Below are 11,477 nucleotides of genomic sequence, written 5' to 3' on the forward strand. Positions count from 1 at the left end.
GGTATTTGATACAGAGAAAACTAAAAGCCCCTGAAGAAAGTGCGTGAGTATCCACCTTACTAGGCCTAGAAGAGCTCAGCTCTTGCAGACAGCTTCCACAAGCACTAAGAGAGAGCCCCAGAGCAGCTTGTCAGTGGAAGGGACCCAGGGATGGTGTTTGCCTTCAATCACCAACACATCATAAGGAAAGAAATCTGATGGTATCAAGATGCAGCAAAACACAAGTCCCAGGGACAGGAGTAATGAAGTAGATTCTTCCTGAGCAACTGCTCAGCCATGTGGCTAAACAAAGGTTTCCACTGCTGGGAGAACGCTGGCTGTTACGCGTTCATACTGCACATGAGCTAGACCAACTATTTAACCACAGCCAAACTTCTGTGATGCTAAGCCAGTCCTGGGCTCCCCACAAACTGTTTTGGTGAGGCTCCTCGATCCCAGCCCAGATCATGCTGAGATGACCAAGAACACCAGCGTTCCTGATGGGGACAGATACTCACTTATAATTGAACTGAGACTTACATTCGTTATGCACGTGTCCCAAGAGGAATATACGCCCAGGGCTCTAGAAGTGGAAGGCAAGGACACCATCTCCAGGTGGCTGGTTGGGAACCTGCAGAAAGAGCGAGGGACCAGCAGGGCAAATCAGCTGCAAATTCTGCCTCTGTTTCCCACGTGCTCTACGCTGAAGAGTCAGTGGAGTTCCTTGTGACCTTGCAGCCCTTTGGCTGCACACAGCCCTAGTGATCCAGTCTCATCTTATGGGTGGTGAGGCTCTCAGTAAGACTGAGTCCTGTGGGCAGTGTTCAGACAAATCCCAGGAGCCTGTCTCAGCTCATTTTCTTGCCCATTGGAAGCACACTGCCAACAAGGTCGCCCCTGCTGCTCAGTCTTTTTATTGCCTTCCCCTCCTGCAGCCCTGATCCATCTGTCCTGCCTGCTGCCATGTCCCAGTCTTCCCAGAGCCAAATCTGTGGTCTCAGTGCCAGTGGGGATGGTTTCAAGTCTTGGGGTCATGGCAAAAATCCACCCCCCCCCTTCTGGCTAATCACACTGACTTGGATGGAGTTCTGCTTTATGCACTCGGGGAACGCGCGTTCCAGCACCGCTCTCAACACTGGGTGCGTTGACTTGGAAGCATCCCTGCCTTGTCTATCGCAGCTCGAAGGCTCAAGCACAAAAGGTTACTCCAAGCTCTGGAGCGTCAGAGGAAGTGCTTGACCTGGTGGAAGGTCCTGCCTGGATCTCAGCAGAAAGGCAGCACAGAGAAAGGAGGACGAGCAGAGGTGCTGGCTCCCCTGGGGCCTGTGAAAGCTGCATCTGTGCAAAAAGTACAAACAAGGGAAGATAGAGTCAGTAAGCTGGAGCTAGGAGAGATTTAATTGGGCGCCAAATAAATCAGCCCCATCGCAGCAGCTGTGAGTTTTCCTGTGCTCGCTGCACTGCATTCTGATGGAGAAACAAAAACAGCAGGCCTCTTGGTAGCCATAACGAGCAGGTTTTGCTGGAACTAGACACCACAGGCCCCCTTTCAAACCTGGCAGCCAAAGACCTGCTTTAGGTGCTTTAGTACTGCAGTAAGCATCCTGATAATAATGTTTAATTCTTCTAAGGATTGGTCAAAAAGCCCAGGGAGGGGCCCCAGCATGGAGACTCCAGTGGACTTTGGAACAGAATCCAGTGATTTTCTTCAGTAAGTCTTCAAGTGCAACAGACACATACTTACCTGGCAGGGGAGACACCATGATCAATCAGGTGGTTTTCCCAGGGCAGGTGATTGTCTCTGATATGTCCTCCATAGGAGGTCTATATTGAGCAGATTCTTTTTGGTATTGGGTGGTGGAATCGGAGCGTGCTCCATCCACTCCATGCATTGACCTGGTATTGCAGTGCTTCCAGGACCGGTGCAAAAAAACAGAGAAAAAAAGAAAAAAAAAAAAGTCTTCAAGTGCAAAGGAGGGTCACATGCCCTGAAAGGAGAAGATCAAAAGGAGAAGCACCAGGACATGGGTCTCCTCACTCCCAGGCCACCCACTGGACCAGACCACCTCTAGGGAGTAGGGTGTAGGTCATAATGCAGAAACCAAGGGACAGGGGTTGCTCTTTGTTCCTCCAGGGCATGGGACTGTCTGCTTCAATGAGTCCATCCAGCACCTAGAACAAATTCCCCAAAGGTGTCCCCCCCCTCCCCGCTTTACTCCAAACCTGGATGGGGAACCCACTCCTGTAGTAGCTCTCAAGACATCGGTCTCCACTGTACTTGAGGGCAGACTCTGAGGGCAACCCCAAAGTGGCTTCCTTGGCATCCTCCTTGATTTGAAGCAGGCCAGAGAAGTGGGTGGGCAGAGCATGTGTGGAGTATCTCAGCCAGAGCAGGATGCCATCAGGGTATACACATGCCCCAAGTCTTTTAAAGTAAGTAGCAAGAATACAGATAATGAGAGCTGGGCTAATTAGACTTGTGGTGTGCTGATACTGTGGTGCCCACAGACATACCTGAGTTAGCTTGGCGACCAGTAATAATGCAACTGAAGCAGGACTGAGCTACACACGGGCTTGCAAAGCCTGCCTGGGAAGCTGGCTACATACTAGGTAGAGAGGACTAGCAGTGTAGACATCCCCCTATCCTGATGTCATCCTGGTCACCGAGAGCTGAATCTGACCCTGAGAAGAGGACTCTGTCCTCATGGGCAGCCCTGCTGGCTTTGACAGCATCACACAGCTGTAGCTAGGATCAGGAGAAGGCCCTATTCTGGGCAGGACCTGTACCATATGCTTTGTCTCTATTCTTCAGAAGACAGAGCAGAAACACACATGCCCTGAGCCTCCTGCCCGGCCATTATGAAACACAACAAGGGAAGGTTCTTGGCAGGGGCTTTGTGGGCTGGCCAGCCAGGCAGAGGTGCAATGCCACTGGATCTCGGCTTCTTCACTCTTGACTATCAAAACAGCAGAGGATGCTTGGATCTCGCCCTGAAGAAGACCATAGGTTAAAACAATGATCCTGGGCTCCTGCTGCAGGGTTGATTGCATCTGCTGGCCCTTGGCAGGTCTTTGTTCAACGCCGAGCAAATGATCCGATGGTTTGGCCAAGAATCCCCCAGCAATGATCCTCTGCTCCCTGCCTCAACTGCCTGTGCATCCCAGGGCCACCCAGTGCCACTTACACTGGAGCTCAGGCCCCAGCAGGCACTTTGCCAGCATGTAGGGATGCCAGCGGTGGCTGGGCTCCGGGCTAACTGGGTGCCCTGTATGCCCAGGCAGCTGTGACTCCACCTGGGTTCTCTCCTGTCACTTGACCTGCTGATGAGGCCTCCTTTCACTCCCCACAAAGGAGCTGTTCTGGGCTCATTGCTGTGTGAAGCCACTCCTGCCTCATCAATCCTGTCTGGGTACAGAGAGATCCTCCAAGATGATGTTCTTCTTCAGGAACAGACCAAGTAAGTGACAGACCCCATCCATTAAACCAAATGGAACTGCTCCAGGGTGACATCAAGGGGAAACATCCTTTAAACAGATGGAGGTCACACAGGGCTGAGAAGCAGGAAACTTGGGTTCCAATTCCCACTTGACAATACGTTTCCTGTGAGGTCCTGGGCAGCTCACTTAACATCTCTGCTTCAGTCTCAGGTAAGCTTGAACTGTGATCTAACTGCTTCATCTGTCTGTACCCCAAGTGAGAACATATCTGTGCCTCAGTTTCCTTAGCTCTTCACTGGGGACAAAGATAATGACTTTCCTTTGTATTTGGAGATACATGGATATGAGGATGTCTAGAAGGCTGATCTGGAGGCCTTTCCAATCTACTTTAATTGGCTTTGGAGTTGGCTCTGGAAAAAGGAAGTGTGGTTCTGGTTGCCTGGCCACTGCTAGCAACATTCAGTAACTGCTCTGAGTGCATGATTCATTAATATGTGATAAGGGCTAAGTGCTATGGCGTGAGTGACATTCAACCACCACTGCAGGCCGTCTGGCCAGAGCTCCCAAAGCTGCTGGCTCTGACACCAGAATTCGAGCCTTCTAGGATGAACGCAGCTAATTAAGTGGTCTGAAGAGGAGCTGCAATTAGCAGGCGGCTGTGCTAACAGCAGCACCCAGGTTAGCCATCATGCCTTAACAAGGGTGATGAGTTAGTGAAAAGGGATTCCCTTCCCATCCTTTATCTGGGCCATAAAGCCCTGGAGCATCATTCTGGTACAGTCTCCATTCCCAGGAGTGGGGGTTTAGCCACTGTGGAGGATAAATGAGGGACTTCCCTGCATGGGCTAGAGCTTTGAGACCACTCCATTGACTTGCTCCTGCTCAGACAATAATCCCCAGAGCACAGGGCTGCTCTGTTTGTGTTGAGGGGAGTGGCCACAACCCAGCATGGCCTCAGTTTCCCTATGGTCATGTCTGGTCTAAACAAGTCAAATATCTGCTGGAGCCTAGCAGCCCATTGGGCTACTGCTGTTAAGGAAGATCAGTTTCTTTATGCAATGGCAGACAGAGACAGAGAACCTGCCTCAAGCACTGTCAGGATCTGAAAGCAACCCCTTGTCCTACTACACCTGACCCATTGGGCAGTGCTGCAGGTAGAGTTCAGGGACCTTTGGAAGTCAGCTTAGACCCTGGATAATGTCATTACCCTCATCTTCCCCTGCATAGATACAAACGGGTCCAAGGCAGTGACCCTGTCCAGCCATTTCTAAAATCCTGCCACTGTATCAGATCCTCGGTGTCCTGCAGCAGTGAGTTCCATAGGCTGCCTACCTGCATAGGTTGATGCTGCATTGGCTGCCCTTTTCCCAAGAGACTCCTTGCTCTCCTTCAAAGGGTCAAAATCAAAGAAGCCAGCCACCTATTTGTTTCATAGTTGGTAGGGTTGGAAGTGACCTGAGCAGATCATCAAGTCCGACCTCCTGCCACGGCAGGAAAGAGTACTGGGGTCAAACGACCCCAGCAAGGTGATTGTCAAGCCTTGTCTTAAAGACTCCCAGGGTAGGAGCCAGCACCACTTTGCTTAGAAGTTGGTTCCAGATCCTAGCCGCCCTGACAGTGAAGTAGCACCTCCTGATGTGGCTTGCCTTTGGGTGCTTTTAAGCCCCACTCTTTGCTCACCTGCCTTGGAGACAGAAATGCTCTCTCAGGGTCAGATAAACAAATCGCCAAAGTGAAGCAATCCAAGCATCAGAGTCAGTTTGCAAACTGGATCCAGCGGCTGCATCATCCAGTATGTTTTATTCAGAGCGTTTATGCCATTGGCCATACAAAGATGAATGCATGATTGTTAATGTGCTACTTTCCTGATGGTGAGCAAGGCAGAGCCAGATGCCAGCAGAAGGGGCAACGCATTGCGGCTCTTTGAAGCCAGGGAAGCAAAGCCTTCCTAAAGACCTATGGCATGGGCCCTTCCTGAGGAACACAGGACCATCTGGGCCACCAAAGCGAGTCCTTTGCTGGGCCACATCAGTGAATCTGCATTAGAAACAGAGCAAGTTCCATCCTGCAGTCGGGTAGCTTATTGCCCCCTTGCTCCTCTTCATCACAGTCTGCTCCAGGGCTGCACAGGCCTTCCTCTCATTTCCAGGCTGAATCTACTGATGGCCATTTTGGATCCATTTGGTCTTGGCCCAACTGCAGCATAAATAACTATCCTTCCCCAATACTGTCCCCCTCTGTACTGCCCAGGGCAGTTGCATCCCTCCTCAGCCTTCATTTTGCCAGGCTAAGATGCCAAGCACTTTCCACTGCTTCCAATAAGACAGGCTCTTCAGTCCCTGATTATCCATCCTAACTTCACTGTACCTGTTCTGGTTTGAATTTATCTTCCTGTAACACAGATAGCCAGAAATATCCACAGCATTGTCAAGGGCTTACTACGGTCTTGTGCAATGACATCAATGCCTCCTAACCTCAACTGCAAGCAGCTTGCTAGATAAAGGCTGCAATCGCATTTACTTCCTCTTGGAGGGAGGGACTTTCTTTTGCCTTTTCATGGCCAGGGCAGCTAAGGCTACTTGGGAACATCTAAATGGGCTATTAAAGCAAAGCAATAAATTCCAGGACTTATTGTGCAGGCATTTATTGGTCCTGAGAACTGCTTTTACACATGTGCCCAGGGCTGCAGCACATTGAGCTAGGTTGGAGCAGCCACAGCTGGCAGGGGGCCTGAGGCATCAGCCTGCCAGCCCGGGGCTGCTCCGGCCTGACTCTGGTGGACTCAGAGTGCATCTCCATGCGATGTTTACTGCAGAGTAGATTAATTAGCTCTGTAGTAAAGGTCTCATGTCTACACGTGTGGCCTTATTAGACTGCAGGAAACTAATTAACCCTGCAGAAAGGTAGCACCTGTAAATACAAGTACTATCCTGCCGCGGAGTTTTTTATTCTGCACCAGAGCTACCAGTCTTTAGCAGCTGGGGCAACAGAGATGTAAGATAGAAGTAGAAGTTGAAAACAAACCAAGGTAAAATCTTCCAAAGCACCTCACCAATTTAGGTACCTAAAGGAGTCAATGCAACTCCCATGCCCCTTGAATTTAATTACATGGGAGCAAGGTCAGATATTTGTAAGAGCTGGGCTCCTATGTGTCCAAATCACTTTTGAAAATGTGCCTCAGTTTCTGAAGTCACTTGGGTGCTTGGGAAAATGCTACCTGCAGGTGCCATCGGAGGGTAACTCTGACTGCTCAAAAGGTGCAGAACAAGTTAAACCTATGTGCTGGCAGGAAGCATGAAACAGGAAAAGCTGCTGAAGTGAGAGACACAGGAGGCAGGGAAAAAAATTGATCCCATGCTGCTTTGGTGCCCAGGGACTCGCAGCGGCAGATTCAGCCCTGATGTCAGCTGGTGCAGCTCCCACCGACTCAACTGAGTCAGCTTTGTGCCTTCCATGCTGCCATTTATGAAATCAGCTCTGCTCACTTTGCCTATGCCCCAACCTCCAGACCAATGGGGACGGGAAGGACTTTGTCACTCTAAGTTCTGCTCAAGCCCTTCCCAAGCATGTCATTTATGCCTTGATCCACGTCACTGCTCAGCACGGTGCTGCAGCCGCTGGGCAAGGATCAGGGCTGAGATCCTGGCCATGTTGATATGGCTGGGATTTTTGCCATTGGTTTCAGCAGGGCTAGGCCTTCGCCATCATGTGTTCAAGCCTTTCAATTAGGAAGCCAGGCCCTGAGCTCGCCAAAAGGAGCCAGAGCCTTAGAATGACTCACAGCGGCCCTGCAGGTAGCGGCGCTGCTCTCCAGAATCCCATGGTGCCCTGGCAGCCAGCTAGCACGTTAGTGGAAGCAATTCAGTGCAGGGACAGTTCGTTTCATGTGGTTTATTGGCTGGTCATATCGCAATGCCACCAGGTTTTCACAATGGTGATGGCATTCAGTGCAACAGGACGGGTGCATCTTCCAGACTGACCCATGCAGCAAGACAACGTCATGGGGCACAGAAAAGGCACTAGTACAGGGGTGGACAAAATATGGCCCGGGGGCCAGATGTGGCCCGCCAGGCCATTCTATCTGGCCCACGGGGCCCCTAAAAAATTTAGGAAATTATTATTTATCTGCTCCTGGCTGCCTATCATGCAGCCCTTGATGACTTGCTGAAACTCAGTAAGTGGCCTTCTGCCCAAAATAACTGCCTGCCCTTGCACTAGTAGGATTCAGTGCCAAGGTGCTACTGGATTCCTGATGGGGAAGTGCTGGGGAGTGCTGTGCTTTGTCAGGGGAGGGGTGGTGTCAAAAGAAGGGTGGGGAAGGAATTAAGAAGGAAATAAAACAACACTGTTGAGGGCAGGAGTGGCCATAGCCAGGTCTTCTCCGTTTAAAGTTTGTTTTTGCTCCTTGGAGAGGCCAGAAACATACCTAATTTATCCTAGCAGAGATTAGCATTGGCTTGATAATGCACTGCAGCATGGAGAAAACACCAATGGAAAGGGCTAAGCATCATGGCTGCTCAGAGCTGGGGCCGGGGAGGGGGAGGGTGGGAAAGAGACTGAGTGACTGCAAACTGGGCCCTTGCCTATGGAAAGGGGCATTTATTTCCGGCTTTTGGTGATGAGGGGCAGGGGGTACACCGAGCACAGGGAACCTGGGGGGGAAATGGGCAGAGCCCCTAGGGTTGCTGCTGGCACAGAAGAGTAAGTTGACCAGGCAACAGGCAAAGGGCAAAATGTTTCAAAACACCCAAGTGATTTAGGAACCTAACTCTCACTGGAAGACTGTTTTGCACCTTCTGCAAACAACACAATATGCAAGCTGCTGGCCATTCTCCCCCATGAAGATACAGCCCCATCTAGGGTGGAGCGCGGAAGCTGTTAAACTCTTTCCTGGCCTCATACTGGTCTAATGGCACATAGCTACTCTGGCCCCAAAGGGCTGCAAGAGCTTATCATCCTGCTCCCCCTGGACCCTCCTACCATGTTTTGCCCAAAGACTCAGGCTCCCATTTCTTCCCCTTGCTTTTCTTTTCCATGCAAGAACGGCTCAAGAGCTGGTATCGGGATGAGGGGGAGGTGCAGAGTGGACAGTTCCAGGATAGAGAGTGTTATGCAGCCTTGGGGTGCCTTAGGGATCAGCTCTCATGTCTGTCCCACAGCTCAGTGTGTGGTATCCACGCAGGCACAGAGCCATGGCTGACTCTCTACTGCCTCACACCACCTCCTCTCACTGCAGGCCGCATCCAGGCCCCAGGGTCTGATCCTGCCCTCACTCTCCAGTGCTCTAATCTAAACAGATGTCACTCGACTTGACACTGCAAGGGGGTCTCTGGCTGGGGCAGCTCAGGATGGGGCTGTCTTTATTATAATTTGAAAATCCACAAGTCCCCCTGTCAGTCGGGCACAGGGTTATGACCATCTGCTCCCCCAGCCCTTTCTGCCTTCCTCTTACACCCACTCAGCAAGGACCTGCTGTTGCCCAGGGTCACCCCCTGGCCCGCAGCACAGCTTCAGAGACCCACCTCTTGTTCTGAGCTACAGGGCACCATAGCTGCCTCCAAGCGGAGAGCAGGCTGCCACAGGGACACAGCACACTGGCTCCAAACTGTTCTTCTGAGCCTCAGGGCAGTCGCCCAAGGGCTCTCAAGGTGGGTCAGGCCCTGGGAAGGTAAATACCACGATCACCACGGGGTTTTTTCCAGGCAGGGGAGAGACCATGATGATGGTGCTGGCTCAGATGGTTTTTACTGCACCTGGTAGGGGAGATCCCCTTCTTCCTGGCCTTGAATGACTTGGTGTAGCTGAGGGTAGAGGCCTGTCCATTGCACTGTGGGCAGGCGCCCCTGCGAGAGTCTACTACAGCTTCCCAATAGAATAAGCTTGGCTACACATTTTATGGCAGTGCAGGATTACTCCTAGCTCACTCCTATGGCCTTTTGGCTAGGGACGAGCACAACTAGGGGGCATCTGAAGCCCAAGACCTCTGGGCTTGGGAGCTTGCATGTAGGATGCCTGCCATGGATTTGAGAGTATGCAAAGCCCCAGGCTGAAAAGTCTGAGAAGGAGGATACTTGCCATACATACTTGAATGATTGAGCCTTGCTCAGTCAACAGAATTCAGAACTGATTTGGCCCAAGACACAACATTAAGAAAAAGAAAAACCTTAAGATGGGCCAGGCCTGGCAGCAGCAGCTGTGGCAAGAAGCAGCTCACCTCTGCATCCGTCCTGTGAGACCCCACCTGGCACTAGTATCTGCATACGAGGGGGAGCTCCAGTACCCTCCCAGAGCCCAGGACCCTCCTAGCAGCCTCTTCCAGTAACCCATCTCCCAGGGGTTCACAGCAGCTCCTTCCCTCATTGTTTCAGGCATTCACGGCACTCGGCTCCTGCCAGCAGGCTTTCCGCCAAGGTAAGGGACCAGGTTGGAGAGCTTGTTCCTCTGAGCCCTCAGTGCCCTAGCTATTAGGAGGTCTCTTGCTTCCTGGTGCCCATTGCACTCAAGGCTGGAGCTCCCGGTCACACACTTGTAACCACAGAAGGGAGTCTCAGGATTGGTATGACTTTCTCCCCAGCCTTGGGGCCCAGTATAGTCTTGCAAGGGATTGGCCAGAGCTTTCCCCAGTCCTACTTCCCAGCCAGGGTCCAACCCCGAAGGAAACCCCTTCAGAGCAACATCTCTCTGGCTTTTCCTTGCCTGGTGACACTGAGCTGCCAGGTCTCTTTTGTTCACAGCGCAGAGAGAACCAGTAGCAGCTGCCACAGGCAGGGTGGTTGCTGGGCCAGCCCGTCTTCCCTGTCTGCAAACCCACCACAGTAGGATGCGAGGCCTGATAAATGCTTTTAGGAGCTTCTGGTGTCATGTGTCTAAAACAGTCATCCCAGTAACAAGCAGTGTCATGGCCTGTGCAGAAATGGGCTTTTGGCAATTAGGCCAGGTCCCAGGGGACAGGTGTCAGCTTCCAAATGAACCAGCACTGTTACTAACAGTGACAAAGTCCCTTACTAGCCTCCACTTCAGAGGCCAAAGCAGGGGCAGTGCTAGCAGAGGGGGATATAGCCACCAAAGTTTGCCTTAGCCCCACCTCCCCTCCCCTCCCCCTTAGCCACCCCTCCCAGTGCTGCCACTGCCCTCCCTGCACAGACTACAGCAGCTGAGCCTGCCCTCCTCCCAGTCACAGCACAGGGCCACCTCCACACCCCACCAGGAAGAGGCTGGCACTGCCCCGGGCCAAGGATTGGGAGGTGGGGGCCAAACCGGCCGGCTGCCTGCAGAATGCGCCATACGGAGGAGCCCTGCCTCAGCTCTTTGAACAGCCACGGGCCTGCCTGCTGTCACCAACTCTGACTTCATCTGGGAGGTTCAAGAAGGGGTTGGGCATCTGTGGTTGGCCCTTCTTGCACTCAAGCACCCAAATATTCAGCTGCCAGCCAGACTCCAAGCTCCTTGAAGGGCAGGTGGACTGGCAGTAATTTGGCTCCGTGTTCAGTCCAGGAAGGGGCCTGGTACCTATGCCAGGTACTGGACTTGTAACCACTTGGCCGCTGCCCCATTGCCCACCAGCCTTCACCGACTCCAACTGGCTACACGGGGTGGGTGCCTCCTAGAAGGGAGGATGGGTTTCTCTCCTTTGCACTTGGGTAAGCAGCGGGAATCCTGGAGGAAGGGTAAACACTGTGCCTGGCGGCTGGGCACGTCGAAGATGAACAACTCTTTGTTGGGCCTGAGCCCTGACAACAGACCAGCCCAGGCTTGTCCCTGGCCAAGCTGCAGGGGCCACGTGTCCTGCCATTAGCAACGGTGGCTGGTGGCTTCCTGGCTAGGTGCCATGCAGCAAGCCACAGCCCTGTGCTGCCAAGAGCCTTCCTGCCACTGGCCAAGCATGCTTTGGAGAAGGCCTGGGGCTCACTAGGAGCTCCCTTGCTGGAGCAAGCCAAGGCCCGTTTTTAGCCAGGCAGGGCATAGGACATCTCTGCTAGTGCATCTCCCTGTGGGCCAGCAGCCAGCCTTGGCCAGGCAGGGAGGCAGTTTGCTTCATGAAGTGCTTCTGTTTGCATTTC

The 11,477-nt window shown here is 52.5% G+C and overlaps 1 pseudogene; it reads left to right on the forward strand.

Annotated features, from left to right (window-relative positions):
• Positions 1-1,735: 1,735 nt before the first annotated feature.
• Positions 1,736-1,912, forward strand: LOC149855521 (U2 spliceosomal RNA; annotated as a pseudogene).
• The last annotated feature ends 9,565 nt before the right edge of the window (positions 1,913-11,477 follow it).

Source organism: Crocodylus siamensis, chromosome 11 (genome assembly GCF_052110815.1).
Source record: "Crocodylus siamensis isolate JL-2025a chromosome 11, ASM5211081v1, whole genome shotgun sequence".
Lineage (NCBI taxonomy): Eukaryota > Metazoa > Chordata > Crocodylia > Crocodylidae > Crocodylus > Crocodylus siamensis.